At 35.2% G+C, this 16,403-nt stretch overlaps 1 protein-coding gene across 1 annotated transcript in view; it reads left to right on the plus strand.

Moving 5' to 3' along the window:
* COL11A1 (collagen type XI alpha 1 chain) overlaps positions 1-16,403 on the plus strand; it is a 561,059-nt gene that overhangs the window by 324,315 nt on the left and 220,341 nt on the right. Inside the window, exon 6 of the mRNA XM_057310420.1 lies at positions 4,195-4,258. The gene's annotated coding sequence lies outside the window, so the exon portion shown is untranslated. The remainder of the gene's footprint in view (positions 1-4,194; positions 4,259-16,403) is intronic.

The following is a 16,403-nucleotide window of genomic DNA, read 5'->3' on the forward strand; positions in this document are numbered from 1 at the left end:
ACCATGGAAGACTTCAAAATAAGGGGGAAAATGGGTTTGGGTATTGCTTGTTACATTTTAGTGCTTCTTAAAAAAGAATTTATGTATGTATGTATACATGCATGTATTTATTTATTTATTTAAGTGAAAGAGAGTGAGACAGAATGAGCAGGCAGGGGTAGGGGGAGAGGAAGAGAGAGAATCTCTCAAGCAGACTCTGTGCTGAGCACAGAGCCTGAGGCGGGGCTCAATCCCACGGTCCTGAGATCATGACCTGAGCTGAAACCAGGAATTGGATGTTTAACTAACTGAGCCAGTTAGGCATCCCTACGTTTTAGTATTTTTTGTCCTCATCCCCCTTATGGCATTTTCCAGTGGGAAGCCAGGGGAAAAAAATAGAAATGTTGCAGTTTGGACTTTAGTGCCTACTGTGTTTGACTCTGGAGTATGCCACATAATTGCATGTCTTGCCACCTAAATGTCTAGAAGACTCAGTTTTCATGTCTGTAAACAAAGTTGGGAACTGAGACTGTTACAGAGGAGGGATCAGCAAGACAGTATTGCTGTTCTGCTTCTTCCAAACCTTTGTGGCTGCTGGACTCCCTTGAATGCTCTGAGAAACCAAGAGAAATGGTAAAATTTGGAGTTCCAAGATAGATCTGAATTTTCATTGATAAATTTTTTTTGGATAGCTAAACTTCTTTCTTTAGCACTGTGTTAACAGCTTGAAAGAAAAAAAAAGTATTACGGTACATGTGGTTTTTTAGGATATATATATATTTATCTTCTCTTTTTCACCCAGTATACAACTGAGCTCTGAGCTTTACTTAGCAGGTATCTCAGGAAAAGATTATACTGTATTAACGAAAAGTGAAAGTCTCCTTCTGAAGGTGAAGTTTTCCAGACCAGCTCATTTATTTTGTGGCAAAGATTACCATCACACGTCCAGTGCCTTATTTGCCTGGAGTCAATTCCTGTGGTTCTCATAGTTGGAAGGCAATCAGAAGAAGTGGGAAAGACAGATGCTGGTCAAGGCTAACCATTAGTCGGCAGTGGCAGCTTCACATGTTTGAAATCACGTTGTGGTTTTTCCAGTTTGATCTTTATTGTCTGTTTGGCCTAAACACTTGCCACTCCTGTTATGAAGTTAGGATCATAAAGACCAGTGTTCCTTAATATCACATCGCTTTAATACCTCATTGTTATAACTGATGCCATCCGGAAATTTCTCAAGAGAAAGGACATATTGTAATGATACTTAGGAAAAATTTACAGCAGCCAGGGTCCATTGCTGATTTTAAAGAATACCGTTCTTAGAGTTTCACTTGCTTTAAAGGAAGGTAAAGCTTACCCTTCTGCAGAATTTACAAGTAATTCTTAAGAAGCCATGCCACTGAAAATTTGATATATCCGATGTGAAAGTGATATACAGATAATCCACTGCCCCTCAGTTCTTTTTACGTAGAGGTTTCTCTTCTCAAAAGCATTAACTCAAATAACATATCCATTCTTGAAGTTAGAGTAACATGGATAGTTCATATGCAAGCTTTCCTTCCTATTAGTTGTGTGGCCTTGAGCAGATCGTCTAACCTCACTAAACTCTATTTCCTGATTTACAACTGGTGATTGCAAGAATTATGAAGAGGCTGATATTTCTCCCAAATTGCAAGGTAACATATTAGCATGCTTCATTTTCATGGATTCTGACATAAAACACACAACTAATGAGTCAGAGAAAAGGGACAGGTTTTTTTTACAGCAAAACAGTAGCCAGATAATCATTTTCCTGTGCCCTTTTCCCAAGCTTCAATTCCCACAGGGCACCATAATGAGGGCTTTTGAGAATCCAGAGGTGGAAGGGACTTTTATATTGACATTTAATCATCCAGCATCATCTTTTAAAGAACAGTATTTCATGCCTTAGTTTTTATTTTTATTTCTGAATTTATTTTATTTCTGAATACAGAGACTGTCTATATATATATATATATATATATATATATATATATATATGCCAGGGTTAGTCAGGGAATTACCTGTTTCTTCAAATAGGGGAAAAATTCAGAGGGTCTAAATATCTCTATAGACTTCCAAATTGGCAACATCCCTTCTCCAGAGGTACCTGGTGTCTTTGAGCCCTAAGCCGTCGTGGATTCTGTGGCATAAAAAAGCTTTACTTATTGGCTTCTTCCTTGCGGACCTCTGTTTTATTTTCCCCCAGTTTTCTAAATCAATCACCACTTCCCATCCATTTTCTGGCTTCTTGATATTTATTGATACACCATATTTGTTGTTACATCTACTCCTTGTTCTTTGTGTTTGTAGATTGATGCCTATTTTTTCTTCATCACTCTCATTTAAATCAATTTTCAGGAGGAAGCACAGCTTAATAAAAAACTCATACAAGCCTTCTCTTAGAAGTCTATGTTCTGAGATATTACAAGTGTTTTTACACTCTTTTGAGTCCCAAGTTATTAGTGTACATATACAAACCTAATGGAGATGGTTCTATGACAATTCATTATTTTTCCTTATTTTCTTTTCCTCCTCTAGAGGTAAAAAAGAAGCTTACTTATTTTGCTGTAGAAAGCTTGTGACACAAACACAATTTTTCTGAATCCTTAAAAGGATAATAATGTTTTAATCTTCAGAGAGAAGTCAATGTCATGTGATCGTGTGTAAAATTCTTCTCCTGAGTCTTCCACTAATTGACTGCATTGTCTGATATTATTTCCCTTATATGTAAGAAATCTTGGTGCTTTTGTAAAAATCCAGTGTAAAATACACATTAAAATGCTTTGAATACAGCAAATATATAAGATTATTTAAAGGAAAATATTCTACATAATTTTAAAGTTTAAAAATGCTATTTTTTCTGAATCATCAGATTGGTTGACTTCTTTGTATACTCTCCAGTTCCTTGCTATTCTTTTTAAAGTATGAAGTTCCATCTTAGATATAGTATCTTTAAAAGAAGCTTATCCATATGAAATACATCGCTCTGTTTTCATTCATTCCATTAACATGTTGCATGCCAGTATTTTGTCAGTTTTTGAAATATATGTGGAATTCCATTTTCACAAATACCACTGCAATGTCCAGATTTCCAAGAGAGAATATTTCTAGGTTCCAAAACACATGAAAAGGGACTATGACAGTCCAAATACTATTTTACTATCTTGGATACAGCAATCTGTATTAAATGAAAAATGCTCTTCAAAAGACATATTCAGAAATCCCTGTCTACTGAGTGGTATTTTAAATGTAGATTGTATCCTTTAAGTATTAAGTATAGAATAAAATTGAAGAGAATAAATTGTTATTTAATATTCTATATTTTGAATTATTTAGATTAAAATATATACTTGTATGCATCTGTAAGACTACTGGCAGCAATTTTGAGAGGGTCAAGAGCATTGACAATTCAAAGGACATGAATCTGGAATTTAGAATGGATGGAACTGAATCACTGAGTAATCAAAATCTAAATTCTAAAAGTTGTTCTGAGAGTTTCACAATAGCTTTTCTGTTGCAAATACACCACGTCTCAAAAGTGGTGAGGGATAGCCTCTCAGCGTTGCTATTCATGTCTGTAGCAGTTTTGAAACAATGGTCGCAAAATCTTTGACACTTACTCCATTCATGCTGTAGGGTCTATGTCACCTGTCCTTGAATCTGGGCAAACTAGTGACTGCTTCAACTCATAGAATATGGTGCAAATGATGGTATGTGTCTCATAAAGGGCTCATAAAGGGTCACGTAGTTTTGTCTTGTTATCTGAAACACTTTCTTAGAGCCGTGGGTCATCACGAAAGATATCCTACTAGTTTGAGGCAATGCCATGAGAAAGCTCATGTTCACAAAAAGACCACATAGTCATTCTGGTTGACAGTCCCAGCTAGTCCCAAATTTGAGGTATCCCAGCCCTGGCACAAGATAATCAATTGAAAATGTGTTTATATACATCTGCCTTTGGCTCAGGTCATGATCCCAGCGTGCTGGGATCCAGCCCCACATCGGGCTCCCTGCTCAGTGGAAAGCCTGCTTCTCCCTCTCCGACTCCCCCTGCTTGTGTTCCCTCTCTTGCTGTATCTTTCTCTGTCAAATAAATAAAATCTTAAAAAAAAAAAAGAAAATGTGTTTATATGATTCTAGTCCCCAACTACTCAAGTTACCTCCAACCATTTTAATCTTCTCAATCTCTTTTCACCCTAGTCATCATGGAAAAGAGACAAGCCACCCAAACTGTGTCCAATTTGAATTTCTGACTCACAAAACTGTAAGTATAAAAAAATGATTTGTGTTTTATGCCACTAAACTTTGGGATCGTTTATTTTGCAGCAGTAAATACCCAACTAATCTTAAATCAGCAATGACCTTGAAAGAGTTTCATTCTTTGCTGTATAAAATTCAAAAATGTCATTGAACAATTTTTGAATCAATCACTTTGCAAAAGTCAAGAGAAGCATAACAAAATACCTTTTGAAATCAGAGGATTCATAATAAAGCTATAGTATTTCGTAATAAATAAATTGGACATGCATTTTTTTTTGCTTTATGTAAGCACAATTTACACTTTTAAAAATTTAGACTCTTAGAAATATATGTACTTTTCTGACGTGAAATAAATTATACTCACAGATAATAGAATATAAATGTATCAGAATTTGTAACATAATCAGGTATCACTTACAAAGTAAATTTCAGGGACACTTGGGTGGCTCAGTTGGTTGAGCACCTGACTCTTGGTTTTGGCTCAGATCATGATCTCAGGTCATGAAATTGAGCCCTGGTTTGGGCTCCATGCTCAACAAAGAGTCTGCTTGAGATTCTCTCCCTCCCTGTCTCCCTCTTCCCCTACCCCACCCCACCCTTGCTCTCTCGCTCTTTCTCTCTCTCTCTCAAATAAATAAATCTTAAAAAAATAAAAAATAAAAAGAAGAATAGGGTGCCTGGGTGGCTCAATTGGTTAAGCGTCTGCCTTCAGATCCTGGAGTCCTGGGATTGAGTACTGCCTCAAGCTCCCTGCTCAGCGGAGAGTCTGTTTCTCTGCTCCTCCCCTGGCTCATACTCTCTCTCTCTCTCTCTCTCACATAAATAAATAAAATCTTTAAAAAACAAACAAAACAAAGCAAATTTCAAAAAGTACACAAAGTTAGGGTTAGAGACTGCAAGTTGGTGTTGGGAGATGTTCCCAAGAATGTATCTTAACTATTGGCATTGTTTGGTCTCTCATGTGCAATTTTTAATTTTTAAAGTACTTCTTGCTCAAAATCTTTCCCCCTTTATTTTTTTCTCATATCTAATTCACAATTTTTATGAATACTCATAAGGCACAATATACTTTATACCCAAAAAGCTGCTCTCAAATTATGCACATCTATCTGTCTATCTATGTAGTTTCTATGTATTAACTCATTACATTTTTAAACAACCATATGAAGTGGTATTATTTTCTTCTTTTTATAGATGAATTAACAGAGGCCAAGAGACTAAGTATTTCTTCCAAGGTCATTTAGTTGGGAAGTAGTAATGTAGACTTTAAAACAAATCAGACTTGTTTCTGAACTTGTTCTTTTTTTTTCAAGTTTTTATTTAAATTTCAGTTAGTTAACATACAGTGTAATATTAGTTTCAGGTGTACAATTGTGTGATTCAACACTTGCATACAACATATGGTGCTCATCACAAGTGCACTCCTTAATCCCCATTACCTATTTTGAACCTGTATTCTTAAACCTTATGCTTTAAAAATACTAATGTCTATACCAATTTAGACCAGTTAAATCCTTCCTAAAAAGCGTGAGTTTGCACTCAATTGCTCACCAATCTTAAAATTAGACAAGATAGACAATTTCTAAGATCAACATAATGTCCTTATCATTTTTCACAATAAACGGATTTAAAGACTTCTTCTTTGGCTTTCTATTAGCTAAACTATTGGGGAAGGAAACTGATCCCAGACTTACTGATTTCATGTCCTGAATCTCTGCTCTCTGGTACCACTGAGTAAAGATCCAGGCATTAGGTGACCCATTCCTCAACTTAAGAGCCATAATGTGGTAGCAGGGAGAACTTGATTCTGAGTCTTCTGGATTTAAATCCCCTGCTTTTTAATTTTTTTAAAAACTACATCACAAAATGTCTTTTGTTCATCCTCCTATCTATCTCTTTGCATGTATTTTTTGGTATGTCTCCCCAAATTACACATGAATTTGTTCTAGGATATGCTTCATAGTTGTCCCAAATTTCATACATAAAATCCTCATTTCCCATGAAGTACTGAAAGTAAGACATTCTGGGAAATACATATTCCCACAGATTCACCCTGTAGGGGTTAAATTCTATGTGCAAGTCTTCTGTCAATAGCTTTACTAACTTACAAATACAAAAATAAGTTAAAATGTCAATTTTGCCTTCAAAACATTTCTTGAGTCTATATTTAACCTAGTTTCACCGCCACTCAAATTCAAGCTCACATTATCTGACGTGGATACTTCATTTATTCCTTCAATGGACTCCAGACATCCACTCTGGCACACTTTCAGTCTGTTCTTCACAGCACAGCCAGAACAAAGTTTTTGAAATGCAAATATGATCATTTTTACACCCTGTTTAAAATCTTTTATGGGTTCTCCATTGTTCTTAAAATAACTTGACCAAGAGGCTTTCATATAGTTCAGCCCCAAGGTATCAACAAAGCCATATTGCCCCCACAGTCCTTCTTTATCTTTTCACTTGAGATATACCCTTCTCTTTTCAGTCCTTTAGACCCTCTCTACCCCCTCCAGTCACTTAATTGTCTTTCACATTTATTTTGCCTAGGTAATCCCGACTCATATTAGATTTCAACTATCACTACCTAGGGTCACTTGCCCTGGCCCATTTAAACGTCTCTATTTTCAGCTCTCATCATAGCAGCTGCATCTCTTGCATAGCACAATATACCAATATGTTTATATTTATTGTGTGATATTTTTCAGAGGATCACTCTTCTTTAACAGACTGTAAACTCCATGATGGCATTGATAGTGTCTCTTTTGCACATTGTTGGACACCTAGAGGCTGGCTGAGTGTACACCTCAGAGTAGGAACTATTTGCTGACGAACATTTATATTCCTTGTTGGGTACATTGATTCCAACCTCATGGAAGTGGCACTTACCATTTAGCTCTTGCTTAAAAATGCTGTAAAGGTCCTCTCTAATTCTACACATTACATGTTTTTGATTTTTGGCATTTAACAAGTTACTTCTGAAATCTTTGGAGTTAGAGAAAAAAACAAGGTAGAGAATTGCTTCTAGAATTAGCTCCTAGGCCTTTACTCATACTCTCAGAGCTGTTTATTGTACTGAACAGTTGTCTAATAATACAATTCCCAACATCTAGCATACTCAGTGCATGGAAAGCCTACAGTTCATCCAAGTAACATCACACCAAGCCCAGATCAGTTATGTTCAGGCTTTCCTTTATTTTGAAGAAAGTGGAAGGTGAAGTTGCCTATCCCAAGTATTAACTCTATTCTCCATCTCCCTTCTGTGATTGTATACTTGAATAAATAACAAATACCAATAACAGCAGTAATTTTAAAAATAACAATCTTAAGACGCTGGAAAAACCTTAATCTGGGTATGTGGAAATTAAACAGAGCGTATTTATCCACTTGTTCAGGTCATAATTTTGGAAGAATAATATACCGAATTTGCATGTAAAAACAGAACACCGTATGGGATCTGCATATGGCACTTCAGCACTTTTGGAACTTCTAGTGAATAGGTATCTGCCGTATGTTTGCATAATAAGAAATGATAACAGAATTCATTGTCCCATATGCACCCTTAAAAAGGCATTAACTCCCAAGGTTATGGACTCGCATTACCCTAAGAGTTAAGTACATTATTAAATTTTGGACTCTGGATGCTTCACTGGCCTCACCTTTGTCCTGAGCGTGCCTGAATGGCATTATCCAGTACTAGCTTGAGAAGCTTGTAAAAGCAATCTAATGGAATGAGTACAAATAAAATTATTTCAGTTTGACATAGACTTGAAATTATTCTTGAAAACAGGATTTTATTTTGATTGATAATGAATATCAATATGAACAAGCCTCTTAAAGATCACATTAAAAAGCAATAGAATGATTTCTGCTTCCAACCAGTGTAGTGTAACAAGGATCCAGTTACTCTCCTACCTGAAATAATTAAAAACTAGAAAAATACATGAAGCAAAAAATTTTAAGACTCAGGACAACAGGCAACAAAGGGTAGTGATCCCTGAAAGATAGAAAACAAATGAGGTGTAGGTTAAGATGGCCCTTATACTTGCTTGGAGATTTTTGCAAGCAGCATAATAGAAGAGTAAAGTCAGGCTTTGTAGGACAGAGGAAGCCAAGAGTCCACAGAAAACATAACAGTAGAGTTTACAGGACATTCAGAGAGAAAGTACTTATTCCCACTAGCCAGAATGGAAAACCTATATCCATGGAGCATGTGGTAGGTTACTCAAGAGTGTCTTATCTCAGTAGTAATAGAGTGATCAACCAAACTGGGTTGTGAACAGAGAGTATATCAGGTTGTTACAGTGAATATTTGAGAAATAATCCCTGGAGTCACTGGCAGGAGGAGGGGAAAAGTAAGCATTGGCAAACACATCCACTGCCTTCTCCAACATAAAGGCCTATTTTTAAAGGGAAAAGACTTCAGCAGGTACAATTCTAAAACTTTATATCAGCTGAAAGAAGGTAACTCCTCCTCCCTTCAATCCCCTCCAGCCTTCCAGTCTTTCCTAAATTAAGAAAATAGAATAAACAGGAAATTAGGCTCCAAGAAAATAGGATGGAAACACAGAAGATAGGGAAAAAAGTGGATCCGCACTGGGGGACACACATGCAAAAGCCACAGGCGTGAGTGGAAAGCCCCCTAAAATATTAGTTTAACTAGATTATTGAACATACATTGTCCCTCACAACCTACTGCCACACTAAGACTCTAGTAGAATAACAGTGGATTATAGCTGAAAGAGCAAAACAAAGATTCTTTCCAAGGTACTATACAAAGAAAAGCTGTAAAGCCAAAAAAGGAGATAAAAACAAAGAAACCAGATGGGTTTGAAGCCTCTGGTACCTCTAATCACAACAAATATTAAAAACAGCCCAACTCCCAGCCAGATTAACATAAATCCTTATAGTAAAGAGCTGTTCACCTCAGTTTTTATGACCTAATACAATATTTCTGACTTTTAACAAAAACTTAGATGGCATGACAAAAAGCAAGAAAAAACACAGGCTGAAGAGACAAAGCAATCACCAGAGTCACTCAAGTACAACACAGATATTAGAATTATTAGACAGGAAATGTAAAATAACTATGATTGTTATGTTAAAGACTCTAATGAAAAAATAGGTAGTATCCAAGAACAGATGGGCAATATAAGCAGAGAAATAGAAATTCTTGAAGAAATGGTAGAAACCAAAAATAGTAACAGAAATAAAGAATGCCTTTGATGGGCTCCTCAGGAGACCAGCCATAGCTGAGAAGGAATCAATGAGCTTGAAGGTAATTCTTTAGAGACTTTCCAAACTAAAATTCACAGAGAAAAAAAAAAGTAAAAAAATAATAACAGGATATCTAAGAACTATAGATATGTGGAACAAATTAAAAGTTGTAACATACACACACAATTTGAATAACGAAAGGAGAAGACATGGAGGAAGGAACAGAAGAGATATTTGAAGTAAAAATAGCTGAGAAGTTTCCAAAAACGAATGACAGACATAAAACCACAGATCCAGGAAGCTCAGAGCACACCAAGGGAGATAAATGCTGAAAGAAACCCAATCTCAGGCATATCGTGTCGATTGTGGGTTAAACTGTGTCCACCTGAATGACACGTTTAGGTCCTAACCCCAGTACCTGTGAGTATAACTTTATTTGGAAACAGGGCCTTTGTTGATGTAATCATGCTAAAATGAAGTCCTATTGGATCAGGTTAGGCCTTAATGAAGTAAATGGTATCCTTATTAGATAAGGGGAATTTGGGCACACAAACACACACAGAGGGAAGGTTGTCATATGGAGACAGAGGAAACACAGGAGAATGCCATGTAACACCAGAAGCAGATAAGGAAAGTGATACAGTTGCAAATCAGGGAACACAAAGGGCTGACATCAACCACCAAAAGCTAGCAAGAGGTGAGGAATGATTGTTCCCCAGAACCTTTAGATGGTCCTGCGTCTGGGCTCTAGAGCTGTGAGGAAATAAATTTCTTTTGCTTAAAGCCATCTTTCGTGACACTTTGTTACCACAGATCTAAAAACTAATAGTCAAATTGCTCTAAACAACCATTAAAATTTTCCTCAAAGTACAAATACAGTAAGAGAGGAGATAAAAAGGAATTATATTAAAAACTGAATTAAAATGAAGGAAAAAAGAAGTAGAGAGAAGAAAAGAGCTACTGCAATGAACAGAAAACAGTTACAATTACAGTTACGGTGATGGTAAATATTAATTCAACCATATCAACACTTTAATTGAGAATGCTTTAAACATACTCATTACAAAAAGATTGTCGATGGTGTTTAAAAAAACAAAATACAACTATATGTTTTCTACAAGAAACCCACTTTAATATGAAGACTTTGATAGGTTAAAGGTAAAAGTATGGAGAGAGATATATGATGCAAACACTAGTTTGCAAAAACTAGAGTAGCTATATTAATTGCAGAGAAATCAGACTTAAGAACAAGGAAACACATCAGGGATAAAGAGGGGCATTATGTAATGACTGGTTAATTCTCCAAGAATATATAACAATCCTAAATATGTATATACTAAACAATAATGAATAAAAACACATGAAGAAAAAACTGATATAACTGAAAGAATTGTTACAATTGGAGACTTCAGTCGTCCTCTGTCAGTAACTGCCAGGTCACGCAGTCAGAAAAGCAGTAAGAATTACTGTAACAGCACTAATTAGATCGATATGATCTATTTGATATATATATAGAATACTCCATCCAATAACAGTAGAATATACTTCTCAGGTTTACATGGAACATTCATCTAAATAGACCAAGATTTATGTTTAAAGAACGTGAATCCCATAAAATATGTTCTCAGACTATAATGGCATTAAATTAAGAAATCAACAACATAAAGATAGCTGGAAAATTCCCCAATATTTGGAAAGTAAACAACAGCCTTTTAAATAATACAAGGATCAAAGAAGTCCTAAGAGAATTTTAAAAGTATTTTGAATTAAATTAATATAAAATTACAGTTTATCAAAGCTTGTGGGGTATAACTGAACCCCAGAATCTTAGGAATGTGGTGCTTAGAGGGAAATTTAGCATTTAATTTAGCATTTAATATAGCATTAAATGCATATATTAGACAATAAGAAATATCTAAAATTAATATTTGAATTATTACCTTAGAAAAGTAGAGAAAGTAGAGAAAGTTAAATAAAAAGCTAGCAAGAGAAAAGAAATGAAAATAAGAGCAGATATCAATGAAATTAAAAACAGGAAAAAAATAAAGAAAACCAATAAAACTAAAAGCTGTTTTTTAAAAGATTGATAAAACTGATAAACTTATAATTAGGTTAACCAAGAAAAAAATATATATATATATTACCAAAATTAAGTGGAGTCATTTTTACTGATCCTGTAGCATTAAAAAATGATAGAATACTTTGAAAACTCTATGCCCACAAATTTGATAACTTAGTTGAAATAGAACAATTTTTTTAACTCTAAATATTCACTCAAGTACAAATAGGTAAGATGAAGAGCCATATGCCTATTAAAGAAGTTAATAATTGAGTAATAACCGAGTTAATAATTTAAAACCTTTGAAAGAAAGACAGAGAGAGGGAGGGAGGGAAGGAGGAAGGAAGGAAGGAAGGAAGGAAGGAAGGAAGGAAGGAAGGAAGGGAGGGAGGGAGGAAGGAAGGAAATCAAGGAAAGAAACAAAGAATGCAACAAAGAGAGAGAGAGAGAGAGGCACCAGGCCCAGACAAATTCAACCAAATATTTAAGGGGAAAATAATACAAATTTTCTACAATCTCTTCCCCCCAAAAAAGAAGCTATGGAACACTTCTTGACCCATTTCGTCAGTTTAGCGTTACCTTAATACCAAAACCAGATAAAGACTTTACAAGGGAAGAAAACTATAAACCAGTATCCTTCAGGAACATAAAAGCAAAATCCTTAAGAAAATATTATCAATTTAATCCAGCAATAAACACAAAGGATAATAATTCATAACCAATGGGGTCATTGCAGGAATGGAAGGCTGACCCAATATTTGCACATCAATCAATATAATTTATTATATTCACACAGTAATAAGAAAAAGTTATATAAAAGGATGCATAAAATAGTCAATAAAATTCAACACCATTTATTTAAAAAAAAAAAGCTCTCAAAAAACTGGGAAGGGGGGGGGAGTTTCCTTAACCTTAATAAAGGGCATATAGGAAAAACCTACAGCTAATGGATGCTTGTTGGTGAGAGCAGTACAATAAGAAAAAACAAAGAAATAAAAGATATACAGATCATTGGGGCGCCTGGGTGGCTCAGTCCTTAAGCGTCTGCCTTAGGCTCAGGGTGTGATTCCAGCGTTCTGGGATCGAGCCCTGCATCAGGTTCCTCCGCTGGGAGCCTGCTTCTTCCTCTCCCACTGCCCCTGCTTGTGTTCCCTCTCTCACTGCCTGTGTCTCTCTGTCAAATAAATAAAATCTTTAAAAAAAAAGATATACAGATCATAAATAAAGAAATAAAACTGTTATCTTTATATACAGATGATTGCCTTCATAGAGAATCTCAATCTACAAAATAATCCTGAACTAATAGTAAAATGTAAAATTCCAGATTGCAGGATACAAGGCCAGTATACAAAAGGCAATTGTTTTCTATATACTAGCAATAAAAAATTTAACTCAGAAATTAAAATGAGCAATACCATTTACTATAGCACCTCCTCTTCTGTCCTTCAAAATCCTTTTCCGACAAAATAATCCACATGCAGAAAACTATAAAACTGTGATGAAAATATCAACGATTTAAATAAATATAAAGATATTTCATGTCCATGGATCAGAAGAATCAAAATAGTGTTGATGCCAGTTCTTCCCAACTTGAACTATACGTTCAACATAGTCTCAATAAAAATTCCATCCAGCTGTTTTATACATATTAATAAATGGAGTCTATAATTTATATGGAAAAGAAAAGGCCCTAAATAATACTGAACAAGAAGAATACAGTCTGAGAAGTCACACTATCCAATTTCAAGTCTTTCTGAAAAGCTACAGTTATCAAGAACATGTGGTGTTGGTGAGAGAGTAGACACATAAATCAGTAGTACTGAATAGAAAGCCCAGAAATAGACCCCCCACTGCCAGTGGAAGTGTCAACTGGTGAAATCACTGTGGAGGTGGATACTATTTAGTTAACTGAACATATACACGCCCTGGATACTCTTGGGCATCTACTCAACAGAACTTTTAATTATGATCACCAAAATATATGAACATGTATATCATAGCCAAAATGGAAATAACCCAAATCCCCAGCAATCTTATGATGGATAAATTGGGGTAGATTCATAATGGAATGCCATATTCAACAATGAAAATGAACAAACTACAATTATATGTAATGACCTGCGTGAATCTCACAAATACACTGTTGAATGAAAGAAGATACAAATTAATATATAATGTATAATTCCATTTCTATAATGTAAAAAAAAATAGGTGAAACTAATTTATATTGTTATAAGTCAGAATAGTGGTTACCCCTTGAGGGAGAGTAATAATAAGGGTCACCAGATGGTATTTGCACAGGAGAACAATCTCCGTTTTCTTAATGTTATAATTCTTTATCTGAGTTTAGGTTACATGGTCAGTCTTACTTTGCAAAAATTCTTGAAGGTGTATTTTTGTTTGTTTGTTTGTATTGCACATATGCTATACTTTAATAAAAAAAGATGACAAAATGTTCCACTGCTTTTATATCTACCAGTGTCATTTGGTAAATGGAAAAATTATTTTCCTAAGTATTTCCCTCATGTGGACTGGGGCTCCTTTGTTCAAAAATTATATTGGTGTTTGTTCCTCAAACTTAGTAAAAATTAATGAATCCATTAAATAAGCATTACAGTTACCAAAAAGAGAAATAGAGTATTATTGTTCTAGTATCTGTATAAAATGGGGTTTCAAATAAACTATTTCAAAACTCACTGAAATTAGAGTAATGTATCAAAGTAACACCCTCTAGTATCATGTTGTTATAATTTTAGAATCTTTGGTCTTAAGAATCTTATTTACCTTCAAAATGCTTCTGCAGTTTGACCAGTACACTCATCCATTGCCACCATCCCAGCCCAAGATTCCATCACCTCTTACCTGGAACTTTACAGTGCCTCCTCCTCTTAGTCTTCCCTATATCTATCCCTAGCCTCCTGGCAGTCTAGTCCCAACAAAGAAGTCAGAATTATTTGTGAAAACATAGATAAACGATGTCATTGCCCAGCTCAGAATTCTCCATGGCATTCCATCTTGCCAAGATTAAAAATCAAAGTACTTATTAAAACCCTCACCATCTCATGGTTCTCTCCACACTAGCCATACTGGTTTCCTTGTTTCTCTAACTTATGATACACATTCTTGCCTCAGGGACTTTGCACTTGTTGGCCTTTCTTGAAATACTTTCCTCACATTATTTGTACACTCCCTCACCTTTCCCTTGTTTTAAATATACTTTCTCAATGAGGCTTTCCTTTACCTTGCCAACTGAAGTCTCACAAACATGTCCCACTTGACAACTCCTTTTCCAGATTTATTTTTCCTTTGTAGCAATTTCATTATTTAATACACAGGCCTACCCTGGAGATATTGCAGATTCAGTTTTAGACTAGTGCAATAAAGCAAATGTCACAATAAAGTGAATCAAATTAATTTTTTGGTTTCCCAATGTATGTACAAGCTTTGTTTATACTATACTATAGTCTTTTAAGTGTGCAATAGTATTATGTTTAATAAACAATGTACACACCTTGATTTTAAAATACTTTATTACTAAAAATGCTTTAACCATCATCTGAGCTTTCGGAGAGTTCTAATCTTTTTTTCTGGGGAAGGGTTTGCCTTGGTGTTGATGGCTGCTGACTAAACAGGGTGGTGGCTACTGAAGGCTGGGGTGGCTGTGGCAATTTCTTAAATAAGAAAACAATGAAGTTTGCTGCATTGATTGACTTTTTTCCCCCCACAAATGATTTCTCTGTAGTATGTAATGCTCTTTGATAGCATTTATTCATAGTAAAACTTTTTCCAAAATTGGAGTGAATTCCCTCAAACCCCGCTTCTGCTTAATCAATGAAGTATATGTAATATTCTAAATCCTTTGTTGTCATGTGAGCAATCTTCACAGCATCTTCAACAGGAATAGATTCCAGCTCAAAAAACTGCTTTTTTTTTTCTCATTCATAAGAAGCGACTCCTCAGCCATTAAAGTATTATCATAAGATTGCAGCAATTCGAATGTAATAATAATGAAGAAGTTTGAAATTTTATAAAAATCACCAAAATGTGACATGGAGACACAAAGTGAGCAAATGCTGTTGGAAAAAATGGTGGTGGTAGACTCGCTTGATGAAGAGTTGCCACAAACCTTCAATTTGTAAAAAAAATGCAGTATTTGCTGACTACAATAAAGTGAGGTCGGTGAAATGAGGTAGGCCTTTAATACATATTTATTTTTTTGATTTTAGTCTCCTGTCATAGAAAGGAAAATCCAGATAGGAAGGGGCTTCTGTCCGTTTTGTTTTGTTTTGCTACTACCTCACCAGTGCCTAAGTCATAGCTCTTAGTATATACTGAATGAAATCTAGAGAACATTTGAAAGAATATGTAGGAGTATTTTATTAAATATAGACACCGTTGGCCATTTTTATCTTTTGAAAAATTATATACCTAGAAATTCCAACTTCTCAATGTAAGAAAAAAATAAAAAGGGAACACTTCAAGAAATTCTAGAGCTTGAGTTATAGAGATAGATTTCTAACATGAGCTAGGCCACTAAAAATCAAAGTTACAGACTTGAGGTTTCCATATGTAAGGGACTTGGAAATTCATCTTAACAGACATGTAAAAAGATGAAAAATCAACAACTCTTCTTATATCCATTGGCAAAGTAAGATTACAGCAAACTGCTGCCCTCAAAATTAGAGAGGCAGACAGGCAGATACTGAGAATCACAACTTCCTGGAGCAGAAACCCACAAGCAGAAACCCCTGCGGGAATGAATAGTACCACGATAGGAAAATCTAAACTGTAATTGATGAATTGCTAGAGGCTCAGTGTGGGGAATTCTGAGTCAAAAACTTTGGGGGGAATCAGTCAAAAACTCCCACTTGTA

This window comes from Ursus arctos, unplaced genomic scaffold (assembly GCF_023065955.2).
Source record: "Ursus arctos isolate Adak ecotype North America unplaced genomic scaffold, UrsArc2.0 scaffold_12, whole genome shotgun sequence".
Classification (NCBI taxonomy): domain Eukaryota; kingdom Metazoa; phylum Chordata; class Mammalia; order Carnivora; family Ursidae; genus Ursus; species Ursus arctos.